This window comes from Poromitra crassiceps (genome assembly GCF_964638095.1).
Source record: "Poromitra crassiceps genome assembly, chromosome: 18".
In the NCBI taxonomy this organism is placed as follows: Eukaryota; Metazoa; Chordata; class Actinopteri; order Beryciformes; family Melamphaidae; genus Poromitra; species Poromitra crassiceps.
In genome coordinates, this window is record NC_139636.1 from 5,686,480 (window position 1) to 5,698,304 (window position 11,825).

Below are 11,825 nucleotides of genomic sequence, written 5' to 3' on the forward strand. Positions count from 1 at the left end.
GACCTTAAGGAGAAGATTTAAGGGTGTTTTCTGCAACCGATTTTATTTTACTCTCGGGTAGAAATACAATCACAATAAATTCATATTAAACTGCATCGCCTAGATTAATCACTAATGTTGTAATTAATCGCCTATTATAATAATATTCTTATTTTTTCTCTTTATGACTAGCCTTCATTTCAGCTCTATAGTTTACCTACACCGAGTCACGGCTGCATGTAAATGGGGGAATATCCATTTCATGTCATGCAAACAGCTAAGTAGGAAATTGTGTGTTGTGTAGAATGTAATTCTGAGTGAGACTGGGCGCTTATGACACTTTCTAAACGCTGCCTATCTATAATGAGCGCTGCATTTTGGAGATGTCCGATTGTGCACGGAGAATACCAGCACGCTTTTACTGTATATTATTGACGGTTTTCACCAGCTGCAACCCCACAGCACTTCCTTATTCTCAGCTTCTTCTTCTGTGTTTTATGGTGGTTGGCATCCTTAAATTAATGTTGCATTACCACCACCTGTGTATCAGCTTCACAGTGCTAACTATTTTAGTGTCCACATTCTCAGGTGTTGTTTTGCTATACGTTTAAATGTAAAGATAGGCCTATGCGTGCAATAACGTAGCCTACTGATAGTCAGCTTACTCTGTATGTAGCTTTTATTAGCCTCTCAGGCTAGCTCTGGACCCAGCGTGTGCACGTCTTTCCAACAGGTGTGGTTGTTATGGCAACGATCAACAACAACAACAACTACTACTACTACTAACTACTACAAGACAGAAAGAGGCTACGTTGTTACTGTGTCTGTCGGAGACACGGCCTAACGTTAACATTTAATATGAGCCGAATATCAGCCTGCGCTCAGCTTACAGGAAGTAAACCGGATATTCAGGTGGGTTGAGACGGTTGTTATTGTTGTCAAGTTAAAACCGTCTATAGCATGGCGCAAAATGGGGATGAGAGAGGGGAATCTGATTGGTTGTGTGGATCTAACACCCCGACCAGGCCTGTTAATCAATTATACCTACTTAATCCAGCCCATTTGTGGTGCCCCGCCGGTGGCTCACCTGGTACAGCGCGTACCACAAAGGCATAGTTCTTTGTGCGGCCGACCTGGGTTCGAATCCGACCCGTGGTCCTTTGCCACATGTCATCCCCTCTCTCTCTCTCTCTCCCCACCTTTCCTGTCTGCCTACTGTTCTATCCAATAAAGGCAAAAATTGCCAAAAAAAATAATCTTAAAAAAACCCCCAAAACAGCACATTTGACCCTTGTGCTCCCGCATGTGGGCAGATGCTGTGGAGAATAGCATGTGGGCAGATGCTGTGGAGAATAAATAGCACGATGATTTGGACACACCTAAGTGCGGTAACATGCCCGGCGCTAATTGCCAAAATTCGCAAGATATGGACCTTTGACTTTTCAGACTCCTACGCTGACTTTATTTCTCAAAGGCAACTAGCAACAAATCTATCCACTTTTTCAAACCATGCTTTTATGTGTGGACATTTATGTGTCGGCTGCCAAAACATTTGGTTGCAAATCTGTCCGTCTGAAGCCAATTTGTGCCACCCGCTTGTTTTGTCATTGTGATGATCACAGCGTTGCCCCTCCCTCCACGGAGAGCTGAGGGCTGGAGCTAGCTAGCTGGAGCTAATATACTGATATGCAGTTTAGTGAGGGCTGCAGCTAGCTAGCTGGAGCTAATATACTGATATGCAGTTTAGTGAGGGCTGCAGCTAGCTAGCTGGAGCTAATATACTGATATGCAGTTTAGTGAGGGCTGGAGCTAGCTAGCTGGAGCTAATATACTGATATGCAGTTTAGTGAGGGCTGCAGCTAGCTAGCTGGAGCTAATATACTGATATGCAGTTTAGTGAGGGCTGCAGCTAGCTAGCTGGAGCTAATATACTGATATGCAGTTTAGTGAGGGCTGCAGCTAGCTAGCTGGAGCTAATATACTGATATGCAGTTTAGTGAGGGCTGGAGCTAGCTAGCTGGAGCTAATATACTGATATGCAGTTTAGAAAAATCATGTCATCTGGCAACTCTTTGAGCAGCCAACAGCTACTTTCTTTTGGAAGAGAGTTGGCAACATTGGCAGCAACCCGGTTTAATTTCTTTAATCCTCTTAACAAAAGCAGCATCTTTCAAACTTTGGGCCCTGGGCATATTCTGCTCATTCCCCAAATGACAGCAGCATATTAGTCTGCTATCATCAGCTTAGATCCTTGGGAGAAACTACATTTAGCCCAAAATTTGGCATTGACTATTCTTAGGATATGGCTTACAAGAATCTCCTCATCTGGAAGGCAACAGCCAACATGACAAGTTAGGTTGACATCATTGTTAAATGGTTTGTATGAAAGGACAAATGAGTGAGTTGAGCTGGAAGTAGTGGTGGCATCTGGCCTCTGCGTCACTTGATTTTCATGTTTATAAAGTAGGATGTGGTTAATATTCTCTGCTCGTTACTCTCAGACAGACAAACTCCCCCTGGAACCATCACATCATCTCCTACTAACGAGGAGGAGGCAGAATAAAGACGGATGACTTATGGCTGCTGAGTGTGTTCTGTGTGTGTGTGTGTGTGTGTGTGTGTGTGTGTGTGTGTGTGTTCTGTGTGTGTGTGTGTGTGTGTGTGTGTGTGCGTGTGTGTGTGTGTGTGTGGCCATGTGTGCATGTGCATCTCTGGTAGGGCATTCACGACTAGTGAATTTTACAAGTCGACTAGTTGTTCCTAAAGGTAGTCGACTAGTCGGATTTTTTCCCTCCCCCAATAAAAACGCTCAACGCACGTCAAAAGGTCTCAAATACAACCAGGCAGCAGGGCTATTGAGAGGCAGGCATAACTAATGTAGTAGGCGCTAGGCGGGACCAACCTGGGGGTATGTGAAAAGCTGAGCCCTCGATTGGCTCTGAGAGGTTGTTTACAAATTAACCGCGATCTGATTGGACTAAACCCAGCAGCACGCTTGTCTGAGCTGGATTTGCTGATTGAGTGACTGCAGTAACAACGCCACTAATTTCTCCAAATAGTTTAAATTCTGTTGAGTTAACATGGCATAATGTAGAAAATGATTGTTAAAACAAATCTATGTTCAACAACAACGAACGTTATGTCTCCACCTTCGGTCGCTCTGAATAGCGCATCACACAGACTGATGAATATCATGATGCACTAAAGTAGCGTAGTTATCCACAAACAATCTCGACAATTAACCCATTGATACCTGATGCAGCATTTGCGTGTATATCCCTCATTTGTGTGTGTATCCCTTTAAGACCGCGAACGCGGTTCGCGGTCTTAAAGGGATACACACACAAATTCTGCATCAGGTATCAATGGGTTAACATGCATGTCCACAGATTGCATAACGTTTACGAAGGGTTTATTGAAATAAACATTAAGTGACTGATACATTCATTGTTGCCAACGCGGAATGAGCACTAGATTGACACATTTTACCCGTGCGTGAAACACACGTGTCTAACATCGCCATCTCTATTATAATGGGTTTAATAAATAGTGGCTATTGTAAGAAAAAGTATAAAGGGAAACGCATTGCAAACAGAAATGCTAAACGTACTTACCATGAAACGCCATAATAAGTGCATGATGGTGGTAAACGTTATTCCATTATGCTAATCCACAAAGTAGTCATGTTGCTGCTGCTGCTTGCGGTCGTACCTGCCGGCACCGGGTGAGCGATGGTTATACATAGCAGCTGGTACTGCTGTTGTAGCCTTACATATCAGGTGACGGTTTTATCTGCTCAGGTCAAATATTTTTACTATTTCACAAAGTTGAGTCCGCCATGTTTGTAATGCTCTCTTCTTCCTCTGCTATCCCATTCTGCTATTTTGGCAGTCAACACACTCACAGCGCCCCCCAGTGGCATATCTGCTGTACTGCACTGCACTATGGAAACAGGGAAAACCAAGAATGACGACTAGTCGACTACTATGCACAGTGTCGCCTAGTGGTTTTACTAGTCGACTAGTTGGTGAATGCCCTAATCTCTGCTTGCGTCTCTGTTTCTGTACAGCGTATGTGTGTCTCTGTATGTGCTGTGTGTGTCTGTGTGTGTGTGTGTGTGTGTGTGCGTCTCTGTATGTGCTGTGTGTGTCTCTGTTTGTGCTGTGTGTGTGTGTGTGTGTGTCTCTGTATGTGCTGTGTGTGTGTGTGTGTGTGTGTGTGTGTGTGTGTGTGTCCAACAGAGAGACTAATTAAAAGGCAAGAGAATATGCATGAAACAGCATATACGCAGTTTAAAGAGATACATTATCAAAAAAGACTCTCAGGCCTCTGAACATGCAGTTAGAAATATTCAACCTCTGGCAGAGTGGAGAGGGGGAAAAACTTGGAAAGTCTATGCAGTTGTGGCAGAAGAAAAAAAAATCATAAAATGTAGAAGTCTCTCCACACTAGTCCCATCTCTTTGCGGGAGCTATATCCAAGACAGCAAGGAGAGCAGGGGAGGAAGCAGCATCAGGAGGAGGAGGAGGAGGAGGAGGGCGGGGCTTGCCAGATGAGCGGCACGCCCTCGTAGGGACTCCTGGTTGATCTCCTCCTGGCCATGCGGGGAGGCAGTGGCAGCCAGGGGCCCGCTGCGGTCGGAGCACATGTCGTAGAGGTTTCCAGAGAACTGCATCTTCTTGGACTCCTGGCGGAGGGACTCCCACACGGCCGACGCCTCGTTGGGGCAGCCGGACATCGCCACGTTGGCGCAGTCGTGGAACTCGTCCCACGACCTGCGGAGAGAAAGAGGAGGGACAATGAGGAAGGAGGTGAGGACAACTTTGCTGCATTTTTCTGCTATCTCAACAAGAACCAGAGGTTTGATTCTCTGCCCGAACCCGAGACTGGTCAGATTATTAGTGTATATACTTTTTTTTTATTTTTTTTTAATATTAAGCTATTTGGTGTGATAATCAGAATGTTGCTGTATAATTATGTATAAGCGAGCTATTTAAATTAACTTGCTAGTAGTAGTAAGATTGTAATTGCTCGAGTGACCTCATTGGTGACATCATCACTGATTACATCACTGATTACATCACTCATTGATGACGATGATGTCACAATTGCTCAAGTGACATCACTGATGATATCATCCTTGAGTGCTCGAGTGACATCACCAATTCTATACATAAGTAGTATCAATGATTTATGACAGACACTGATGATGTCATAGGCATTGTGACGTTACCAGTCCACTCGATCAGTGATCTCGACATCACCAATTCTATGCATAATAACATTGCTGTCGGAAACCTTGTGTATCTCCAAAACGGCAACTTCTCAGGAAATGGAAAAAACCCTGTGTTCTTAAAATACTGAACACCGTCAAAGTTGTCTTCATTATAGTCAGCCTCGCACACACAGCCATGTGCAGCGGCATCTCCAGCAGCGACCTCGAGCACACTCCTACGCCGAGGTGTGGGGGAACACAGCCTCTCACTAACGCTAACATTAGTCTCGTCAGAAACGATCTGCATAGTTAAAAATGAGTTTGCAGCCTAGAGGGATAATGGCATTGATCTATGACAAAACATGAAAATGCGAAAAAATTGACATACAGCGACGATAAGTGATCACTCACTGATGACGTCACAATTGTTCGAGTGACATCACTGATGACATCATCATTGAGTGATTGAGTGACATCACCTCACCATCCTGCTCGACGGCCGTCATCTGTGATGTCATCAGTGATGTCACTCGAGTGCTTGTAATGTCATCAGTGATGTCACTTGAGCAGTGACTGTTGACAGTCATGTCAATAGTGACATCATCAGTGATAGCATAAATCAACTCAACTCAGAGTCAGAGAGTCTACTGTATATCTCGATGGCGGGTCAAGCTGTGGCTGTGTGTCCCGGTGTGAGGGGCCTCTATAATCGTTCCAACCGCAACCTGCTGCTGCTGCTGCTGCTGCTGCTGGCCGGGACCGAGCTGGGTGGGCCCGGGCCGTGCCAGGCCAGGTCCGAGCCGGGGAAGTGGACCCTGACCGTGGACAGTGAGACGCTAAAGAAGCAGCACCTCTTCTTCTACACTAAAACCCTGTTCAACAGCAGCGTCATCAGACTTCGCACGCTGTCGACCTCCTGTGACTCCTTCCGGGTCCTGCTGAGAGTCTCGTGGTATCTGAGGAACTCTCGCTGCTACAACGAGATCTTCACCCTCAACAACGACAGGGCTCAAAAGTACTTCAAATCGACCGAGGTGACGGCACCAGGAGGGAGTGGCTTCTATGTCTTCCACCAGTCCCATCCAATCTTCTGCCTACCTGACATGTCCAACAAGTTCACTGTGGGTGAGTTTGAGCTGCCAGTCAGACTCACAGAGCCCAAAACACAACAGCCCAAAGCCATGTCTGATGTGCCCGTAGCTACAGGGAAAGATGCTGTCCGCCGCAAACAGACTCACTTGGACGCCGTGGCAGAGAGCTGGGAGGACGGACCCTACATGTTCATCCTGAGCATCCAGGAGATCGGCCACACCCTAGGTCACAAACCATGGAGCATACAGCTGCAGATCAGCATGGGCCGCCCGCAGTCTACACAGTATCTATCTGCTTCCGACTGGCCTCTCATGGTGTTCTACATGGTGATGTGTATAGTGTATGTGCTGCTGGCGGTGCTGTGGCTTGCTCTGTCGGCCCGTTACTGGCGAGACCTGCTGAGGATCCAGTTCTGGATCGGAGGCGTCATCCTCCTGGGCATGCTGGAGAAGGCCGCGTACTACGCCGAGTTACAGAGCGTCCGATACGAAGGCCTATCGGTCGAGCGGACGGCGGTGTTTGCAGAGGTTCTGTCGGCAGCGAAGCGGACTCTGGCCCGCGTGCTGGTCATCATCGCCAGTCTGGGATACGGCATCGTCAAGCCCAGACTGGGCGCTTCGCTGCACAGAGTCGTATGCGTCGGCCTGCTCTACCTGATCCTCTCCATCGTAGAGGGAGTCCTACGAGTCCACTCGAGTCGAGCTGACGCCGTTCTCTTGGTTGCCATCCCTCTCTGTCTGTGTTTGCTCGACCTAGCCCTCAGCTGGTGGATGTTTGAGAGTCTGGTTCATACTATGAATCTGCTGCGCCTGAGGAGGAACGTGGTGAAGCTCACTCTCTACCGCCGCTTCACCAAAACACTCATCTTCACTATCATAGCGTCAGTCGTCTTCAGCATCTGGACCACCGTGACCTTCAGAATGGCATGCCTGTCTGACTGGAGGGCGCTGTGGATAGTCGATGCATTCTGGCACTTCCTGTTCTCCATCGTCCTATTGGTCATCATGTTCCTATGGCGACCATCAGCCAATAACCAGAGTTACCCCTTCGGCCCACTGGTGGATGAAGAGAGTGACGAAGGGGAGGAGCTCATATACGAGGCCTTCGAGGAGATGCAGATGAGGGTTGCGAAGGCTGAGGCGAATGGAACGGCCAAACCCAACAAAGTGGACGAGGATCTGAAATGGGTGGAAGAGAACATCCCCTCCTCCATCGTCGACGTCATTCTGCCCTCGCTGCTCGACTCAGAGGAGGACATCATGATGTCCAAGATGGAGTAGAGGAGTGAATGAATGAATTTATTTGACGAAAATCGAGCATCGCGGTAGTTCAGTCAGGCCACGGATGTCAAGCCCAGCTTAAACCCCAGCCCACAGCTGATTAGGAGCTGATCTCAAACCCAGCCCACATCAGCTGACTGCTCAGCTGATGCATTCAATTGGCTCAACTCAAACAGGGCACCCTCTTTAATTTCCCTCCAGTCTGCCTGCGTAACATGGCTGCTTCATCTGCAAGCTGTTTGCAACCCACCTCCTCCCCAGCTCCTCCTTTCATGCTGTGTCTGACTTAATGTCATTTCTGTTATTGTAATTGTTGCATCTTACTGCCTTTTTTTATGTAACTCTTGTCTTTTTACTTTCCTGTGGGACTTTTGATTGAGTGTATGTGTATACAGTATATAATATAATAAAAATGTAGGCTATTGATAATTAATTAGGCTATAATAAAATAAAATGTCGTCAAAGAAATCTCTGTGAATTTATATTTTCCATCCTGGGTGACTACAGGATGGTCAATCTGTGAGGGTTGGCAGTTTGATATTGGGCCGTGTGAACGCAAACCAAACCAACTGAAAATCAAAACAATATGTCATTCTTGCATCTGGCCTGAACCACCAGTCTACAGTATCTGGTGTGAACTGTGAACACGACCTTAAAGTCGAGCTGAACCCAAAAATGACTTCTTTTCTTTTAGTTCAAATACCTGGGTATGCAGGGCACCTATTTAATAATGTATGCAAAACAAATCACAAAAATCAAATTTCTTTAGTTTTTCACACTTTTTCACATCAAAAGTTCATTTTTCAAGATTTAATTGATAACAGTAATGTACAGTTTGCTGACGTCACCTAGTACTATCAAATTTCTACCCCATTTCAACCAATCATATCACGACATGCAGCTGTCAATCAAATCTTCATTTCAGGATTTCTCTTCCAAATGAAGTAGAAAATGGCGCCTAGGGCCTGTCATCTGGCAGAATTCCTATCCCATAAACTAACTACTAACTGGGCCAATTGTTAGAAACATGAACAAAAAACAAAAACTATAATCTCTAAGAATGCAAAGAAATGTAACTGGCTCGTTAAAACGCGCATTCCAGGGATATCGTATTTACAGAAATAGCGTAAAAGGCGCGCGCTTGAGAGCGTGGTTGTCAGGGGTCTGCCCTCGGAGATTCCAGGTGGGCGGGCAGCACCCATGCATCGGATTGTCTGCTCGCTCCGCACGAAGCAGCTGGCTGCCTGGTACTCCGCGGATCCCACTCGCGTAGCACGACAACACGCTGAATCCCACTCGATTTGGGGGTGGAACACGCCATGATTGACCACTGCCAAAGCCAGTCGACAGAATTGTCAAATCAAATCATCGACATGATACTATGACCCGCCTCTCAACTTGTCATCTCAGACAAATTATGTTTTCAGTCTGAAACGGACTGCGACGCACGTGACGAACGGGTTCAGTTCGACTTTAAAGGATTCATGAACTGGATACAGCTTGAATTACTGTTGTGTTATATGATCAATCAATGATAGAGAGCAGCAAAACAGACATTTCTTTATATCACAATAAAATGGAGTATTACTTTAAAAGAAAATGATTATTTAATCTGTACTACTATTACTATTACTACTATTTTAAGACATAATAGTAGACTAAATAAGTGCAGAGTGCAGATCTCCGCCAGGCACCGCTACGCCTAACTAGGGCCAAACCGAAACTCAACTGCGAAGGGAACCGCTTGCCAATAACAAGGCAACATTAAACCGCCACGTTTTTTCATTGAGATTGGCGTACGGCCAAGAGTACGGTGCTTGACAGAGATGGCAGTGTGTTTTAGAAAGGCCGATGAAGCAATGCAGATTCAGGATGATCATTTGCCAAAGGGAAAACAGTCCTACAACTTCATGCGAGTAATTGCACAATAACGTTATAACAAACTCATTCATTTGATAGGAATATGCATGGAGCCTAGCTTGGAAAGGATGAAACGCCGAAAATGGCAACCAGCTTCGAATGGACACTGGCCCTTTATTTGCCCAAATGTGTCTGTAGCCATGGTCAGTAAAAGAAAGAGACTCACATTTGTGTCCTCGCCTGCAAAGTTGAGTGAAAAAATGGCAACAAAAGAAGCCAGCAACACGTGTCCAGCTAACTGTAGCAGAAAGTCATTACAAAGAAACAAACTGAAGCAGTTGTCAGTGTTGCCAGATAAATTGTTTGGGGGGGGGAAACAAGCAACTCACTGCCAAGCCCAATTCCCCCAACACACTAGAACAGGCCAATTTTGGGCAGAAAACCGCCCAATCTATACATGTAGCAACCCTGCAACCAAGTGAGGAATCACGAGAACCCACACACACACACGCATTACTCACTCACTCACTCACTCACTCACTCACGCATGCACGCACGCACGCACACACACACACACACTCGCTCGCGCGCGCGCGCGCGCGCGCACACACACACACACACACATACTCACTCACTCACTCACAGACTCACTCACTCACAGAATCATGGTGCAGATAATGAGTTGTTAAGATGGATATTATTTCCAGTGATGAATGTGTCATCATCATGTTGAGTAGAGTGATGAAAATCATCCTTTGATCTGCAAAGATTAACAATGAAAAAGAAAGAAAGAAAGAATGAATGAAAGAAAACATGTGGCCATCAGCATGTTGCAAACAGCAGAGAAAAGAGGAGATGGAGGGAAGGCCTGATGAGCGATAGGAGGAGCAGAGAGAGAGAGAGATGTTTGCTGTTCTTGTTGCATGGTACTGTATCTCCATCAGGTGAAAGTTGCCATTAAACTTGACTCCATGTTCAGAGCTGCGTCCATCTGACTGGAATAGGCTGCTAATTTAGCCTTCGTCATGGATGTGTTGGTGAAGTCGTCCCTGAGGAAACAGAGTTCAGCTGAGTGCTAACGAGATGAAAGTGGAGCGAGGTGTGTGTGTGTGTGTGTGTGTGTGTGTGTGTGTGTGTGTGTGTTTGGGGGGGAGAAGGCAGCAGCAGATGGCTCTCTTCAACTTCTGCCCACAGCCCATTTGCCAGAATATAATGTTGGCATTATACGTTTCTGGAATCCAGCGACATTTCTGAATCAAAATATGTTTGAATAAATAATGTGTGAATAACACGTCATAGAGTCTATCCACTCCTGTCTGCCACTCTTGCCACCTCGCCTTACAAGTGAGAGAGCAGCAGTTCGATTCCCCAGCGAGGCACGTTGTGTTTTTACTTTCACTTAACCCCAACCCAAACTAGGGATGCACGATATGGATATATAAATATCTGCTTCTCCTGGCCGATAACCGATACCACAAACTGATAATAATTTCAGATTTGTGTATTTAAAATCGTCGTAAAGGCCCTCTTGCTTGCGCACCTGTTTGCGTGCCTCGTATGCTATCTTCCCTGCGTCTTATGCTATCGTCTGCCTTCCGCAAGTGTCATTTTGCACTTTGGCCACAATACCATCCAGTTTTGCGCCGGGATCCGAGCGCAGTCACAGGTGTGGGCGTGCCACATGCCAAACCAGGCGTGTCCCCGCAAAATGCTTGCCTTCTGCTATCGTCAGCATGCCGCAAATTCTTTGCGTGCACGCCACTGCGTAATTGCGCGGCAGCCCTTTGATGTGTTTCAAATGGAATATCGTTCCATCAGCACAAATTTTTGTTATCACCTTTTTTTATTCGTTTCTATTGGTTTATCTACATTGAATCTGAACTTGTTCATCCTCCAATTCATTAGAGAATTGTCAGTATCTATTTTCTTCTGCCAGAGAAAGAGACAGAGAGAGAGAGAGAGAGAGAGAGAGAGAGAGAGAGCGATGATGCTCACTGGCACTGCGGAGAGTATTTCGTTTGATAAAGAATACGCTAAACAAATCCCCTGCCTCCCCACCAGGTTTGGTTTAACGTAATGCCAGCTCAGACTTTTTCCCTCCTCTTGGAACCCTTGCAGGACATGTATTGCAAATTGCAATGGCGTTATCATCTGAAACTGTTAAAAACATCCACACTGGCGGCAGACATGTTTTGCCCTACACCTGGGACACACCAGAAACGTCTCTGACGCAGCGCGTCACGGAAGCGTCCAGTGGGTCGTGTTCGGCTGCGAACAACAGACCCTACGCTCATGTCATCTGTCAGACGCATGCAGGATCAGACAAAAATAGAACAGGTGCGTCATTTTTACATACCGCATGTATCGCCCATCAATTAACATGGGTGAGAGTCGATCCG

General features: G+C 46.2%; 1 pseudogene across 1 annotated transcript; it reads left to right on the forward strand.

Annotated features, from left to right (window-relative positions):
* Window positions 1-5,853: 5,853 nt before the first annotated feature.
* On the forward strand, window positions 5,854-7,566 carry LOC310792477 (transmembrane protein 87A pseudogene; annotated as a pseudogene). The gene has a single exon. The product of its transcript is annotated as a transmembrane protein 87A pseudogene (transcript).
* The last annotated feature ends 4,259 nt before the right edge of the window (window positions 7,567-11,825 follow it).